General features: G+C 47.9%; 1 protein-coding gene across 3 annotated transcripts in view; it reads left to right on the top strand.

Annotated features, from left to right (window-relative positions):
- The first annotated feature begins 7,255 nt into the window (after positions 1 to 7,255).
- RNF44 (ring finger protein 44) overlaps positions 7,256 to 16,721 on the top strand; it is a 76,885-nt gene continuing 67,419 nt past the window's right edge. The window contains exon 1 of one of the 3 annotated variants that reach the window (XM_040344387.1): positions 7,256 to 7,553. The gene's annotated coding sequence lies outside the window, so the exon portion shown is untranslated. Of the gene's footprint in view, positions 7,562 to 16,721 lie in introns of all 3 variants that reach the window. The other 2 variants (XM_040344390.1, XM_040344393.1) reach the window with 2 other exon arrangements.

The raw sequence follows: 16,721 nt of genomic DNA, 5'->3' as shown, positions 1-16,721 counted from the left end.
ATACTCCTCAAGCATAACCCCCGCTGTATACTCCTCAAGCGTCACCCCTGCTATCCCGCTGTATACTCCTCAAGCATAACCCCCGCTATCCCTCTGTATACTCCTCAAGCATAACCCCCTCTGTATACTCCTCAAGTGTCACCCCCGCTATATACTCCTCAAGCGTCACCCCCCCGCTATCCCGCTGTATACTCCTCAAGCGTCACCCACGCTGTATACTCAAGCGTCACCCCCGCTATCCCGCTGTATACTCCTCAAGCGTCACCCACGCTGTATACTCCTCAAGTGGAACCCCCGCTATCCCGCTATATACTCCTTAAGCGTAACCCCCGCTATCCTGCTGTATACTCCTCAAGCGTTATCCACACCGATGTATACTCAAGCATAACCCGCGCTATATACTCCTCAAGCATAACCCCCGCTATATACTCCTCAAGCGTAACCCCCACTATCCTGCTGTATACTCCTCAAGCATCACCCCCCCTGTATACTCCTCAAGCGTCACCCCGCTATATACTCCTCCAGTGTCACCCCCGCTATCCTGCTGTATACCCCTCAAGCGTCAACCACGCTGTATACTCCTCAAGCGTCATCCCCACTATCCCGCTGTATACTCCTCAAGCGTCACCCCCGCCAATCCTCTGTATACTCCTCAAGCGTCACCCCTGCTAGCTTGCTGGATCCCTGGCTTGGCACTCACTGAAGCTTTTCCACTTATTCATCATCCCCAGGTGGTGAGAAGACTGCTCTGGTACTTGCTCAAGCTTACTCACAGTAGTGTCATGGTCTTACCTCTTTGCAGGCTTCTCATCACTGACATGTGCTGGCGGCCATCTTGCTTCATGGGGTTCTTGTAACCTGCCTCACCATGCGGCTCCTCCTTCCCACTGGGAGAAGCTGGCTGCTCTGCATATATATATATATGACGGCAGCTGCAGCATTTCCTTGCTTGGGCCTCTCGTCTGTTACCCCTTCTGTGATCGTGCTGCTTGTTCCTGGTTACCGACCCGGCTACGGACGTTCCTTTTGGTTCCTGATCCCGGCTTCGTTTCACCCCGTCTCTGGCTATCGACCCTGGCACTGTTGGACGACTCTTCTGGCGGTTACGATCGTCAGCGTGGACTTTGACCTTGCTGTTTGGTTTTCAATAAAGATCCTCTTATTCATTTATCTGTTTTGTACGTCTGATTCATGCTTCCATGACATTAGGCCCAAGCCATGAATCCTGACGGTGCAGGGCCATCCTCTCTACCCATGCTGGTTGCCAGACTTGATCAGCAGGATTACCTGCTGGGTCAGTTCGCTCAGGCGTTGCAAACCCTGCTTGCACGCACTGCTCATCTCGCTCCTGCTGCTGTTAGGCCGGTTGTCGCTCCTGTTTCCGCTCCTACTGCCGCTCTGGTTGTTGCGACAGAGTCTACCCCGGCACCCGTTGTTGCGCCTGCGGTGTCTCGGGGCATGACCGGTTCTGCCCCCCTCCCACAGCGCTTTGGGGGTGAGCCAACTCAGTGCCGAGGCTTCCTTAACCAAGTGGGCATTTATTTCGAGTTGCTGCCGCATGCCTTCCCTACTGAGAGATCGAAAGTGGGCTTCCTGATCTCGCTGCTCTCGGACAAGGCCTTGGCCTGGGCAAGTCCTTTATGGGAGAACAATAATCCGGTGGTTGCCGAGTTTTCCGGTTTTGTTGCTTCTCTTCGGAGGGTTTTCGATGTGCCGGCTCGCTCTGCCTCTGCTGCGAAGCTCCTCATGTCCATCAGACAGGGTTCACGATCGGTAGCCGAATACGCCATTGAGTTTCGTACCCTGGCAGCAGAGGTGGGCTGGAATAATGAGGCTCTGGTGGCTGCCTTCTCCCATGGTCTCTCTGACACCTTGAAAGATGAGATTGCGGCTAAAGACCTACCCGTGGAGCTCGAGGCTCTCATTTCTTTCCTGATATTGATTGACACCAGACTCAGGGAGAGACCTTCCTTTAAGGAGAGCCTGCGGAGGCCTCCCAACAGATTGGCGCCTATGTTTGCTTTCCCACCCGTTCCTCCCTCTCCTCCCACGCCTCCTGGGGTTGACGTATCTGGGGGTGAGCCCATGCAACTGGGGTATGCTCGCCTGTCTGAGGGGGAAAGGGCACTTCGGAGACGTGAGGGTCGTTGCATGTACTGCGGTCTCAGTGGGCATTTTTGGTTGTCATGTCCGAACCGTCCGGGAAATGCTCGTACCTGAGATCCTGTCAGGGACAGATCTTGGGTGGAGTTTCCTCGTCCCCGGTTTTCCGTGCTGAGAAACCACTGCTCACCGTTGTCCTCTCCTGGGCCGGGGGCTCGGTGGCGGCCCAGGCGTTGGTGTATTCTGGTGCTGGTGGTCTTTTCATCGACAATAGATTTGCTGCCGCAAACTCCATTCCTCTGCAGGTTCGAGCTTCTCCCCTGGTTCTTGAGGCGATTGACGGCAGACCCCTTCAGCCGCCGCAGGTGACTTATGAGACCCTTCCAGTGGAGATAGCCATTGGGGCCGTTCACAGGGAATCGGTCTGCCTTCAAGTCATTTTGTCTCCTCACTACTCGGTGGTCTTGGGGTACCCCTGGCTCCAGAGGCATAATCCGACTTTCAATTGGAGATCGGCCGAGATCCTCTCGTGGTCCACACAGTGTGGGGCTAGATGCATCCATGGGCCTGTCAAGGTGTTGTGTGCCTTCTCGGACTCCGTGCTGCCTTCTGAATACAGGGAGTACCTAGATGTATTCTATAAAGGTGCGCGCGGGTGCTCTGCCTCTGCACCGCCCATACAATTGTGCCATAGATTTACAACCTGGTGCCATTCCTCCTCATGGCAGGGTATATCCACTGTCGGTTGCTGAGAATGAAGCCATGGAGGAGTACGTGAGGGAGACGCTTTCCCGGGGGCACATTCGCAAATCCTCTTCCCCAGCGGGGGCTGGATTTTTCTTTGTAAAAAAGAAGGGCGGAGAGTTGAGGCCTTGCATCGACTATAGGGGCCTAAATCGCATCACGATTAAGAATGCATACCCGATTCCGTTGATTTCCAAGTTGTTCGACCGTCTCAAGGGGGCTACGGTCTTTACCAAACTCGACCTGAGGGCTGCATATAACCTTGTAAGGATCAGGGAGGGTGATGAGTGGATGACCACGTTCAACACCAGGACCGGTCATTACGAATCCCTGGTTATGCCCTTTGGGTTGTGCAATGCGCCCGCAGTCTTTCAGGAATTTATCAATGATGTTTTTCGTGACCTGTTGCAGCAGTGTGTAGTGGTCTGTTTGGACGATATCTTGGTTTACTCTGAATCCATGGAGGTCCACATTTCGGATGTCAAGCGAGTGTTGCAACGGTTACCAGAGAACAAGCTTTTCTGTAAGCTCGAGAAATGCGAATTTCACTGGTCCCAGGTAACCTTCTTAGGTTACATAATTTCCGCGGAAGGGTTCTCCATGGACCCTGAGAAGGTTTCGGCAGTCCTACAATGGCCACAGCCCACTGGTCTTCGTTCCCTGCAGCGCTTTTTGGGCTTCGCCAATTATTATCGGAAGTTCATCAGGACCTTCTCCATGCTGGCCAAGCCTCTCACGGATCTGACCAGGAAGGGCAGTAATTCCCATTATTGGCCGGTCGAGGCCATCCTGGCTTTTGAGGCTCTAAAATCAGCCTTTGCTTCGGCTCCCATACTGTCTCATCCCAATCCTGGGTTGCCCTTCGTCCTTGTGGTGGATGCGTCTGAGACGGGAGTAGGCGCCCTTCTGTCTCAGCGTCGGACACCAGAGGGTCCTCTGCTTCCCTGTGGGTTCTACTCCAGGAAACTGTCACCCGCGGAGTGCAACTACCAGATTGGTGACAGAGAGCTGTTAGCTATCGTGCAAGTCTCAAGGAATGGAGGCACTTGCTCAAGGGTTCTGTGGTTCCGGTTCTCATGCTGACGGACCACAAGAATCTGACGTACCTTTTGGAGGCCAAGAGATTGACACCCCATCAGGCCAGATGGGCTCTGTTCCTGTCACGCTTTAATTACGTGGTTTCCTACTTACCCGGTTCCAAGAACGTCAGGGCGGATGCCTTATCACGTCAATTCTCCGAGCTGTCCAGGGAGGATTCGATACCGACTTCAGTCATACCTCCAAACCAGATCCTGGTTGCCATCCGCACCAGCTTGACCTCTCCCCTTGGAGAGCAGATTCTGGCGGCCCAATCCGGTGCTCCCTCTGGGAGACCCAATGGTAGATGTTTCGTGCCTGAGGAGTTGCGTACCCGGTTGTTGCGAACCTACCATAACTCCAAGACCGCGGGGCATCCTGGAAAGAATCAGCTGTCCTGGGCTGTCTCACATTTGTTCTGGTGGCCTTCTCTACGGTTTGACATTGCCGCATATGTAGCGGCATGCTCTGTTTGTGCCCAGAATAAATCCCCCCGGCACCTTCCGTTGGGACTTCTACAGCCCATTCCCAATGGGGAGCGCCCATGGTCACACCTGGGGATGGACTTCATTGTGGACCTTCCGGTGTCCCGAGGCCATACGGTCATTCTCATGATTGTGGATCGGTTCTCCAAAATGTGCCACTGTGTTCCATTCAAGAAGTTACCCACTGCACAGGAGTTGGCCACGGTTTTCGCCAGGGAGGTCTTCTGGTTGCACGGTTTGCCTAAAGAGATAGTTTCGGATCGAGGGAGTCAATTTGTGTCCAGGTTCTGGCGTGCTTTTTGCTCTCAGTTGGGTATTCGACTCTCCTTCTCTTCGGCTTACCACCCTCAGTCCAATGGGGCCACAGAGCGATCCAATCAAGCCCTGGAGCAATTCCTTCGTTGCCATGTCTCCGATCATCAGGACGATTGGGTTGACCTTCTGCCTTGGGCTGAGTTTGCCAGGAACACAGCGGTTAACTCTTCCTCTGGGTTGTCTCCCTTCATGGCCAATTATGGATTCCAACCTGCCGTATTACCGGAGTCATTCTCTCCCCAAGATGTTCCGGCTGTGGAGAACCACCTTTCTGCCCTACGTGCTTCATGGGTACAGATCCAGAGGTCCCTCGGGGTCTCTGCGCAGCGCCAGAAGCTCCAGGCTGATCGCAGACGGTTGCCTGCTCCTTCCTACCAGGTCGGAGATTGTGTATGGTTGTCCACTCGCAATCTCAACCTCCGAGTGCCTACTCCTAAGCTGGCACCTCGCTTTGTTGATCCCTTCCGTGTGCTCCGCAGGGTGAACCCAGTTGCCTATGCTCTCGCGCTTCCACCTGGTATGCGGGTTTCCAATGTGTTTCACGTTTCCCTGTTGAAACCACTAATATGCAATCGTTTCACCTCCTTGGTTTCTCGGCCTCGTCCGGTCCAGGTGGGCGATCATGAAGAGTACGAGGTGAGCAATATCCTGGACTCACGCTTGGTCCGTGGCCGGTTGCAGTTCTTGGTCCACTGGCATGGGTATGGTCCAGAGGAGCGTTCCTGGGTTCCTTCTGCAGATGTTCTTGCTCCTGCCCTCCTCCGAGCCTTCCACGTGCGCTTTCCCCAGGAACCGTATTTTGCGCCGCGGAGAAGGGGCCCTTGAGGGGGAGGTACTGTCATGGTCTTACCTCTTTGCAGGCTTCTCATCACTGACATGTGCTGGTGGCCATCTTGCTTCATGGGGTTCTTGTAACCTGCCTCGCTCTGCGGCTCCTCCTTCCCACTGGGAGGAGCTTGCTGCTCTGCATATATATATGACGGCAGCTGCAGCATTTCCTTGCTTGGGCCTCTCGTCTGTTACCCCTTCTGTGATCGTGCTGCTTGTTCCTGGTTACCGACCCGGCTACGGACGTTCCTTCTGGTTCCTGATCCCCGGCTTCGTTTCACCCCATCTCTGGCTACAGACTCCGGCTTGGCTGACGTTCTTCCCTGGCTATCGACCCTGGCACTGTTGGACGACTCTTCTGGCGGTTACGATCGTCAGCGTGGACTTTGACCTTGCTGTTTGGTTTTCAATAAAGATCCTCTTATTCATTTATCTGTTTTGTATGTCTGATTCATGCTTCCATGACAAGTAGTCCCCGGTAACAAGGTGGATGGCCCCCTAGTGGCGACAGCTTCCCCAGTACGCAGGAACAAAAATTTTCTCTGGACAGCCGTACTCTGAACAAATTGTAGCCTTTATTAAAAGAATGATAGCACTACAAGTCACAGCAAACCCGACTGCTGACGCGTTTCGCACTGAAACTAGTGTTTAGTCAGCTATGACTAAGCACTAGTTTCAGTGCGAAACGCGTCAGTAGTCGGGTTTTTATTTAGCTGTGACTTGCAGTGCTGTCCTTTTAATAAAGGCTACAATTTGTTCAGAGTACGGCTGTCCAGAGACAATTTTTGCTCCTGCTTTGCTAAGTGCATTGCCTGCACCTGAGTTATCTGCAACGAAGGATATTCATCTGGGTTCCCACCTGGAGCGACTACTCCCCTTTTCCCTAGCTTCCCCTCTACCAAAAACTGGTTCCCCATCCAGCTAAACCTTCTCATCTTGGTTTGACTCCAATCCTGCATCTACCTGGGGCGACATAACACACGTCCACCCAGACAGCCGTCCAGGTGGCACAGAACTCCGATCACCTGACTCCACCCAAATAAATAGGCTCTCCCAGCAGGCCAAGAAACCCCTGCCAATTGGCTTAGACACCCCATCTATTCATAATCTGACTTTGTTAAGCCCCTGTAAATCTAATGTCACCAACAACAGTGCCACCTAGTGACAGAAGAGAAAAGGTGCACCAATTCCAGAATTAGGGGGAAATCAGTGGATTTTCTAACAATCAGCCAGGATAATTACCACCTAGCAAACCAAATGTGTTAGCAACCCTGCCTTAACACCAGGGTGCTACACAAGTTTTTTAGACAGGCTTCATGAGGTACACAATTGGCACACACCTATAGCAAGGGCATTACTCAATTTTAGTTTGCTTTTTTATCTACAAGCACCATGTATCTGCATATGCTGCTTTTTGGTTAAGGTGAACTATGTTTTTAATTTAAACCCAGCCATCCTTTGCCCCCCACTATGCTCTTTTCAACTGGCACTGCCTTTACCAATACCAAGTAGAGTCCACTGATTACAGAGGTCATACATCTGACCAGCTCAGGAGGACTGAGGGACCCCACAGTGATGGAAGACACACTCTGATTGGTCGCAGTAGCTGGCTCGGTGAAGGCCCCCTATCTGTCGGCTGTGTGGATTGGTCGTACCACTAGAAGGCTATGTCTTTCTTTGTTCACAGGTCCACGTGGTATCTTTATTACTGTAGCTTAGCTCTCTGAGGCTGCGCGTTTGTTAGGGGGAGTGCGGTATGTTGTGGCCGAGTGCGCGGCTGGTAGGTGATGCACGGTAGTCTCCCCCGCCCCATCTGTTCTGTACCGGGGAGGGGGGGTCCCGGTGTCTCCATCCCCCGGCTCTCGGTGATTACCGCCTACAGGAGTCTATGAGCGGCCCGAGGTAAGCGGATGGTGGGGCCTGCGGACTGCTCCACTGCACAGGAGGGAAGGGGGAGGCGAAGGACGAGCGGCTGAGGAGGAGATAGACCACAGGATCCAGGTAAGAAGGTGTGTGAGGGGGGAAAGCGGGGACTACCCGGGCCTATACTTACCTCACCTACCGCTACAGGCCTGCTGGCTTCTCTTCACCTCCCTTACCCCAACACTGACCGTAACTGGCAGGCCTGGACTTACCTTCCCTACATTGTCCACAACTGACAGGCCTGGACTTACCTTACATACCCCAACACTGTGCACACTGACAGGCCTGGACTTACCTTACATACCCCAACACTGTGCACACTGACAGGCCTGGACTTACCTTACATACCCCAACACTGTGCACACTGACAGGCCTGGACTTACCTTACATACCCCAACACTGTGCACACTGACAGGCCTGGACTTACCTTACATACCCCAACACTGTGCACACTGACAGGCCTGGACTTACCTTACATACGCCAACACTGTGCACACTGACTGCAACTGGCAGGCCTGGACTTCCCTAACCTACCCCAACACTGTCCACAACTGGCAAGCCTGGACTTACCTTCCTTACCCCAACACTGTCCGCAACTGACAGGCCTGGATTTACCTTCCTTACCCCAACACTGTCCGCAACTGGCAAGCCTGGACTTACCTTCCTTACCCCAACACTGTCCACAACTGGCAAGCCTGGACTTACCTTCCTTACCCCAACACTGTCCGCAACTGGCAAGCCTGGACTTACCTTCCTTACCCCAACACTGTCCACAACTGGCAAGCCTGGACTTACCTTACCTACCCCAACACTGTACACACTGACCGCAACTGGCAGGCCTTGAATTACCTTCTCTACCCCAACACTGTCCGCAACTGACAGGCCTGGACTTACCTTACATACCTCAACATTGTGCACACTGACTGCAACAGGCACAGCTCCCCCTGGGGCGTGTACTCACCTTACCTACTGTAACTCTGTGACTGCAACAGACAGAACTCTACAGGCCTGTGTTTACATTCCCCCATCTAATCACTTCACACACTGTCCACAACAGGCAGCGCTCCCTGGGGCCTGTGTATCTTCCTAACCTGATCACTGTAAACACTGTCCACAGCAGGCAGCGCTCCCTGGGGCCTGGGTCTATCTTCCTAACCTGATCACTGTAAACACTGTCCACAACAGGCAGCGCTCCCTGGGGCCTGTGTATCTTCCTAACCTGATCACTGTAAACACTGTCCACAACAGGAAGCGCTCCCTGGGGCCTGTGTATCTTCCTAACATGATCACTGTAAACACTGTTCACAACAGGCAGCGCTCCCTGGGGCCTGTGTATCTTCCTAACCTGATCACTGTAAACACTGCCCACAACAGGCAGCGCTCCCTGGGGCCTGATCACTGTGCAGAGCATGCCAGGGCCTGGGTTCGCCTTCCTTACAGCCCGTTTCACACTGACTTCCAGCTTGTCAAAGAGCAAGCTTTGCCAAAGCATTTGCAGAGCGATCAGTAAGCTTTGAAGCACCACTCAGCTCCAGTTTGTAAATGTTAAACACAGAACCTAATGGGAGGGTTGCTTACCACTTTAGGCAAGCTGCTAGAAGGCTTGCAACAAGCTTCAAGAAATTCTTCTAGCATCAGCATGTTTAAAGCAGACATCAGCCCTCCCATTAGATACTGTGTTCAACATTTTACAAACTAGCTGAATGGTAGTTTAAAAGCTTCAACAAAGCTTGCTGTTTACACAAACAAGCTGAGGCCCCTGTGAAACAGGCCAAACAGAACACTGTCCCCTTGGTCTACAACTTGCAGAGCTTTCCAGGGCCTGTATTCCCTTCCCTACCTGATCACTGTGCATGCTGGCCACAAGCGGCAGAGCTGTATTGGGGCCTGTGTTTACTTTCCATGTCTGATCTTGTTTACTTTCAACACTTTCCATGACTGGTCACTATGCAGACCGCCCACCAAAGGCAGAGCATCTTAGGCTTGTCCTCGCCTTCCTTATCTGATCGCTGTGCACACTGTCCACAACAGGCGGATCTCCCCAGAGCCTGTAAACACTTTGCTGAATACTGTGTCTAATATCTAGGGCCATGATCTGGACATATTCTGTTACACTAGACCAGACCGGTCTGCTTTATTCAGTTCTTATTACTGGGTGCTGTATCCCATAGCAACCAATCAGTACTGAAGTGACTTCTGTTTGGTTGTTCTGGGTTACTGCATTGAACAATTGGTATTCTTTATGTAGGTAATGAGATTGTAAGGTGTAGGCAGCTTATGTCTGGGGTGATGACATCTTTGTACTACTTGGAAAAAGAACAACTATTGTATAACCAAGCATGAAAATCCATCAGTCCTAATGTGAATAAAAGTACATATTTCCTGTACCGCCAGCATTTTAATTTCTTTATTAAATACATACCGTAGTGATCCTGCCAGTTAAATGCCCTTCCTTTCACAGGGTGACAAAGCTGCTGTGAATTCACTGCAAATAATTTAGTGTGGTCACCTTCTGGTTTGCTAAGGAGCTTTGTTACTGCAGACGACCTCCTCCAACAATTGGCATAGTACTTTTATATAGTGGGGAACCCTGCATCTAGGTGGTCTGACACAGGACACACTTGGCCTTTGTGTCATCACAGGAACAAATCAGAGGGTGTCTTCACTCCTGGGACAAGGTAAGTTAATATAATTTAAAAAAAAATGAGATTGCATTTACAGGAGAAAGTGTTTAGTAGAAAACGGTAGTCTTTCCATTCACAGAACCTTGTAAATACATCTGTGAATGGGTGATGCCACACGCAGCCACACAGAATTTTCAAAAATCGCTGGAATTCTACAGGGAGAAGTACAGTTCAGGTAAGTAGGGGGCAGTTTGAGGGTGGGTTGGGGAATAAGTGTGTAACATAAAACATTCCCTAAGGGTGAAACTTGTTCCCAAATGTGGACTGAGCCTTTAACTGCTTGTTGGCGGTGATCTCATTAGCATCACATTCATTTTGGTGCTCAGCAAGTTTGATAACCAATAATTGTAGGCTGATAGACAGTGGGGGTTATTTACTAAAGATAAATCCACTTTGCACTACAAGTGCACTTGGAAGTGCAGCCGCTGTAGATCTGAGGGGGACATCCAAGGACAGCATTTTTGCTTGCACATGATTGGATGATAAAATCAGCAGAGCTTCCCCTCAGATCTACAGCGAGCTACATAGACTGCACTTCCAAGTGCACTTATAGTGCAGAGTGGATTTGCCTTTAGTAAATCAACCCCATTGACTCTGCTGCTGGCTGTTATTTGAAGTAGCTAAAGCTGGGCATATAGATCTTTTCTGTTTAACCCACAGATTCTACAAAGCAATCCGTCCCCACTTTACAATGCAGATGGATGAATCGCCCGCTGCAGCTATTGTATTTTGACAGCCAGCCTTCAAGCTGTCTAAGTGGCTGTTTCTGATTGGATGCAACCACTGTTCCCTGACATTTTAGCCTAGCGCCTTCAGTTTTTCAATTGAGGTATGTGCGGTGGGAGGCCACCCACTGAGCCAGTTTCTTTTGGATTAATGGTAAAAAGGACAAATGGGAAGGGTTGTAGCTCCCTAATGGGGACACAGATGGCAATAAAAACTGACTGTTATAAACCCTCTGCACATATCTAAGACTAAAAAAAAAAAAAAAAAAAGGTTTTTGCTTTTAGTTATACTTTAAGCGATCGCTGCATCTGGCTTCAGAGGGGGAGATTGCACAGGGACAGACAAGTGGCCTCTTTAGCGATCCTGTCACTGGCGATTTTCCTTGAGCTGCAGAATTGCCCATCTGATATCAATTCTCTCCATAGAAAGGAGATTTAATGGCCCATGTAGCCCTAAGATTGGACATCTGAGCAATTGTAGATTCCTAACTGCTTAGTAGCTGAGCCCTAAACCTACCTAGCAGGCTGGGGTGGCAGAGCTCATCTTTATCAATGGGTATTGCTGAGTGACCCTTGTTGTGTTTATGGCCCCAGAGATGCTTGTACATGTGCCCTTGTTGAGAATGTGTGCTGGGTAGAGTTTAGGGCTCAGCTGTTGCTAAGGATATGTTCCCGGTGCAGTTCAGGCCCCTGGAGATGCTTACAAGTATCTGCTATTTGAGAGAGGAGTGACAGCACATGAAGAGCAGCAGGTAGGTGTGCACCAGATTGGGAGTTGGAAATCTCTGGAGACTAGAAACAGCTTGCTGTGGCAGTTTGTGCTGATGTCACTGAAAACATTTCTTCTGCCTGGTATTGTTACTCAGCCGTGTGAGATGGAGAGGTAAACAGGAGGCAGGACACTTCTGGTTTCCTGATCCACATTACTTCTTCATTATCATTGCTGGCAGGCAAAAGATTAATGTTGTTTGGGTCAAAAAAATAAGCAGAGTATTTTGAATGGCCTTGTGGCTGTTATGTTTATGACCTTGTATGTGGCATCATCAGCTCTCATTTGTACCATTTGATTTCAGTTTATTATTTTATATCAGTATCTTGCTCTTAGATTATTCTTGTCTGGCAGTAGTTTTGTTCACCACTCTATAGGAATTATTTACGAAAGGCAAATCCACTTTGCACTACAAGTGCAGTTGCTGTAGATCTGAGGGGTAGATCTGAAATGAGGGGAAGCTCTGCTGATTTTATGATCCAATCATGTGCAAGCTAAAATGCTGGTTTTTATTTTTCTTGCATGTCTCCTTCGGATCTAGAGCGACTGCACTTTCAGTGCAAAGTGGATTTGCCTTTCGTAAATAACCCTCTATGTGTAGAACAGTTAGTCACAGTTCACATTGAGTTCTAGTGTGGTATGTTTGTGTGTGTGTTGTTTTTTTTATTTTTTATAAAATGATACCACATCAAAAATGCACCAAACTTTGAACGAAGATTCAGAAGTGTGCTCGTGTCCTTAAATGACTCAAGTCATATTGTACAACATTTTCATCTGTATACATTGTTTTCAGTGATAAGAATGCTTTCCACATAAAACGTGTTTTGTAATATTTGTTCTGTATGTCTAATGTTGTTTGTTATTCATGCAAAGTATTTCAAGCTTCTGCTTTTATTTTCAGGCAATATTATGAGTCTGTTTCTCACCAAACTGAATTGTCAAATTTATTTCAATGTTTAGTGTGCTTGAATTCTTGCAGATGCTGGTTGTCTAAGATTCAGATAGCAATATCTGCTGCCATGAATGTTGTCTTTATATGTGAAATTGTAGAGTTGACTGTGTTCATACTTCAGATGATTTGTATGATCAGCAGGGACTGGCTGAAGTTCAATCCATGTATGGGTGGGCTGGTTGTACAGAAGTCAATCTACTGATCAATTTCTGTACAACCAGTCTGTCGTATTTTCCTTGCCTTGTCAGCATAGGCGGCAGCGCTGATCAGATGTGCGGACCGTATGTCTGCTTTTTCATCCATCCGTTTGCGGATGAAATGGGGACATACATTGGTCCCTATGTGATTGCGGGTGTCAGCAGATAAACATCCGCTGACACCCGTAATCACCCGTCTCCGCAAAGATCTGATTTTGCGGACGGAAGAAAACCCTATTTTTTTCTTCCGTCTGCGGATCGGATCAGATGAACACGGACATACGGTCCGTGTTCATCCGATTCCCCCATTGGGGAGAGCGGAGAAAAGACAGGGCGGTCCCTGCACAGTGTGCAGGGACCGCCCTGTCAGCCGCCGGCTCAGCGGGGATATACGGAGCGATCCCCGCTGAGCTGACAGACACACGGAGGCGGATCATTACTGATGTTTATCCGCTGACACCCGCAATCACATAGGGACCAATGTATGTCCCTTTTCATCCGCAAATAGATGGATGAAAAAGCGGACATACGGTCCGCACGTGTGAAAGGGGGCCTTAGTCATTCACATCGATTGTATGGATGGGGAAAAATCAAAGTGTGGTCTTTTTTTTTTAATTCAACCAGTGGCTTACACACACACACACACACACACACACACACACACACACACACACTCTCTGTTGGCTGCTTTAATCAGGAGCACATTCATCTATTTGTCAATTGCGGAAAGGGCTTTAAGCACATCTTTGGGCAAGTTACATCTACCATCATTACTAGGCTGTTTTTTTAACCTTTTCAGTACTGTGATATTTTGAGAAATACTGTACTTGGTTGTGATAAACAAATTTTCTATATTCTTTTGAGACTGCTAGAGCTTTATTTTAGTGGTATGTAATAACTGCAGATTTGTTTAAATATAATAATGCCAGGACAGTACAAACACCCCCAAAATGACCCCAGGAACCCCAAGGTGATTTTATTTTTTTCCAGTTATTTGGAACTGAAGAAACCTACCAGCATTAAGGTGGTTAATGTGTGTTTAGGGCTCGTTCACAGCGCCCTCTGCATTGCAAAGCAGTGGCTAGTGTGTGGTGCGGTCCGTCTGGCTAGTACAGTGTTGATGTGCTGATTCCAGTGCATCACACTTCTTTCTCCCCTTTTTGTTTACTTTATTGAATTGTCGCATAGTGACATTTAATTGAGTATTATCAGTCGCATGCAATGACCATTGCTGCAATGGGGGGGAGGGGGAGTACTGTGCACTGGACTTTTTTTTTTTTTCAGCGTAAACCACCACGGTGCAATGGTGTGAGATGAGGCATTTTGCCTTGTCTTGCAATGCAAGTGTGGTGGGACTGCTCTGGAATAGCCACCCAACGCAGTCCCACCACACCTGGTGTGAATGGACTCCTAAAGCCGTGCAAGTTGTCTGTTATTAGTGGATGTTGTGGATAATCCCAAACACTTTAGTCATGCCCACCTTCCCCGGGAATCCCCCCCTCCCCCCTTTTTTTTTCCAGATCCAAGTGTGAAAGATCAGGTAGACAGACAAAAGTCCATTTACATGTGGCCATGAAGGGCCGTCACCATCCACTGTTAAAGTGTGACTTTCTTTCTATATCTGTGGTCACTTATGAACATGTTGTTTTGGTAAGCAGCAAAATGTTCTCCGAATCCTGACAGGAGGTAATGTAAGGATCTAGGAGGAGGTTACTTGTCACTCATACTCACTGCAGTCTGGGGTATGAACAGCCTGTGTAGTACTACTGGGGGGTGTTCTTGAAAAGTGACATGCATTCATTAACATCTTGTTGGAAGATTTTAACAGCACTGCATATGGTCATACCCAGGCTTTTGAAAGATATTGTTAAGAAAAGGAAAAAAGCAATTGTTTCTTGCTGATTAATTTAACTGCCACATAGGATTTGTAAGTGGTCATTATTAATAGCTTGTCATTAAATTATAAACTTGTAGTAGCTTTGTGTGCTTTAAATATCCAACTCCAAACCGCATTCAACATTTAAATAAAATATTCAGATGATTTATACTTTTTCTCTTTTTTTTTTACTTTTCTTGCAAGAAACACAGCAGTCAGTAGCAGCAACTGTCTTGATTCTTGTGTTTGGGAGAAAGGTGTAATACATTACATTGTAATGAATTCTGAAAGATAGGCAGTAACTAAGAGAGGCTGTTGCTGGGTGTAGCTATCATGCGCCAAATGCAAAATATGTTAAACGATACACATGCAAATTAAAAAACTGTGATGTTTATAGAACCCAGTTTCCTCTTTCTTTGTGTTTTAGAGATGTTATCGGACAAAGGTATCATTTTAGGTGGGTGTGAACGGCCAGAGCGTAGCAGATTTTCTCTTCCAAATTGTGCTCTGCCACCTTGCCTGGTTGACTTCATATGTGGCACATGGTGAAGGTTTTATTCCCTTTCCTGTGCACTGATCACTTGCAACAGTCTTCCAAGATGTTGGGAAAAGCTCTGAATGTGATAATGAGTCTATCCAGTGCAGGCAAATTCTCATTATCACGTCAGAATTAACCTTAAAGCTGCTTGGTTATCACAGGCGACACATAAGTTGCACTATTTCTGAGTATTGGATTGTGCATAGCCATACAGCAGAACAGGTAACAGGGATTGCCAGTTCACATGTTCAGAATGGTCCATTCAACATTTCATCCTTATGTTCTTGATCCTGTACATATAACTTCAAAAAAGGTGAATATGTTCTAATTGTTGATATAAATATACCCAGAAATCTTATATTGCAGGCCTGGAATACAATTTGCCTCTTACCCTTTTTGTGCTATTTTTTTACTAGGTGTTGCTACAGGAATAGCCTTGCAATGCTTTTATTATGTTGCATTGTCATTGACATCCATACTGCTGACATATTTGTGTCTTCTTGAAGGTTTATATTCAGAGGACAATTGCTAATATCCCTTGAAGACAGAGTGGGGACAATGCACGCTGCTGCTGCCCAGGCTAATCCCTATAGCAGAATTGACCTAGATTTGGGTGTTTTGCAGGTTTGCAATCCTAGTTTCTGCAGGGAGAAGAGACAATCTGGCTCCACTGGGAATAAACAAAACCATTCCTCTTATGACTCCTCTGGTGACACTCTGCATAGTTTAGGAATTCTGGATAAATAATTTTCATAGTACAATTTCATAACATTGCAAATGTACTACTACAGATTGTTACATTGTTTAGTGGTTATAACACGCTGCAGGAAAATGTGATTCACTAACTGGATCTGTCACAGAAAACTGCAATACGTTTATTGGTTAAGAGAATCCTTTTTTTTTTTCTGCTTTTAATCCTGCCTATTGCAAACGTATAGCAGGTGTGAAATATTTGCGCTGTCAAGTGTTATACAAATTAATGTGTGTGTGTGCATATAACCACATACATATACAAGTACAAAAAATGGGTGGGGAAAGTCCAAAAAAGGGGGAGTGACACTAATATACCAGTAAACAATATTGTTGAATAGTCATTAATCAAGGGCACAGTGCTGAAGAGGTCCAGGTACAACACAATCCAACCATGTAGGGGTGCAGTTCATCAATACTTTATCCAATCAATAACGTTGTGAAGTGAAAAATGTTGAAAAACACAACAATAAAAAAATAAAAAAAATAAAAAAATAAAAATAGAAATAAAAATAAAAATAAGAATAAGGGTCAAAGTATTTCAGAAGAAGGAGGCCTTGTATCCAAAAAGGGTGAAAGATAGAGAGTGAGCCGTAACCAAGATCTCATATATGCACCTCTAGTGATCCCAGCAGCTCACCTCTAATCTGGCAAGCTGGATTAAATCAGCCTGATCCTGATGGGTGTGGTCCGTTGTTGAATATCACATACGGGTCTCCATAAAGTGTATTACATGAAAAAGTAAAAAGGGTAGA

The sequence above is a fragment of the Rana temporaria genome, chromosome 3 (genome assembly GCF_905171775.1).
Source record: "Rana temporaria chromosome 3, aRanTem1.1, whole genome shotgun sequence".
NCBI classification, from domain to species: Eukaryota; Metazoa; Chordata; class Amphibia; order Anura; family Ranidae; genus Rana; species Rana temporaria.
This window is presented reverse-complemented; position numbering and strand designations above follow the sequence as displayed.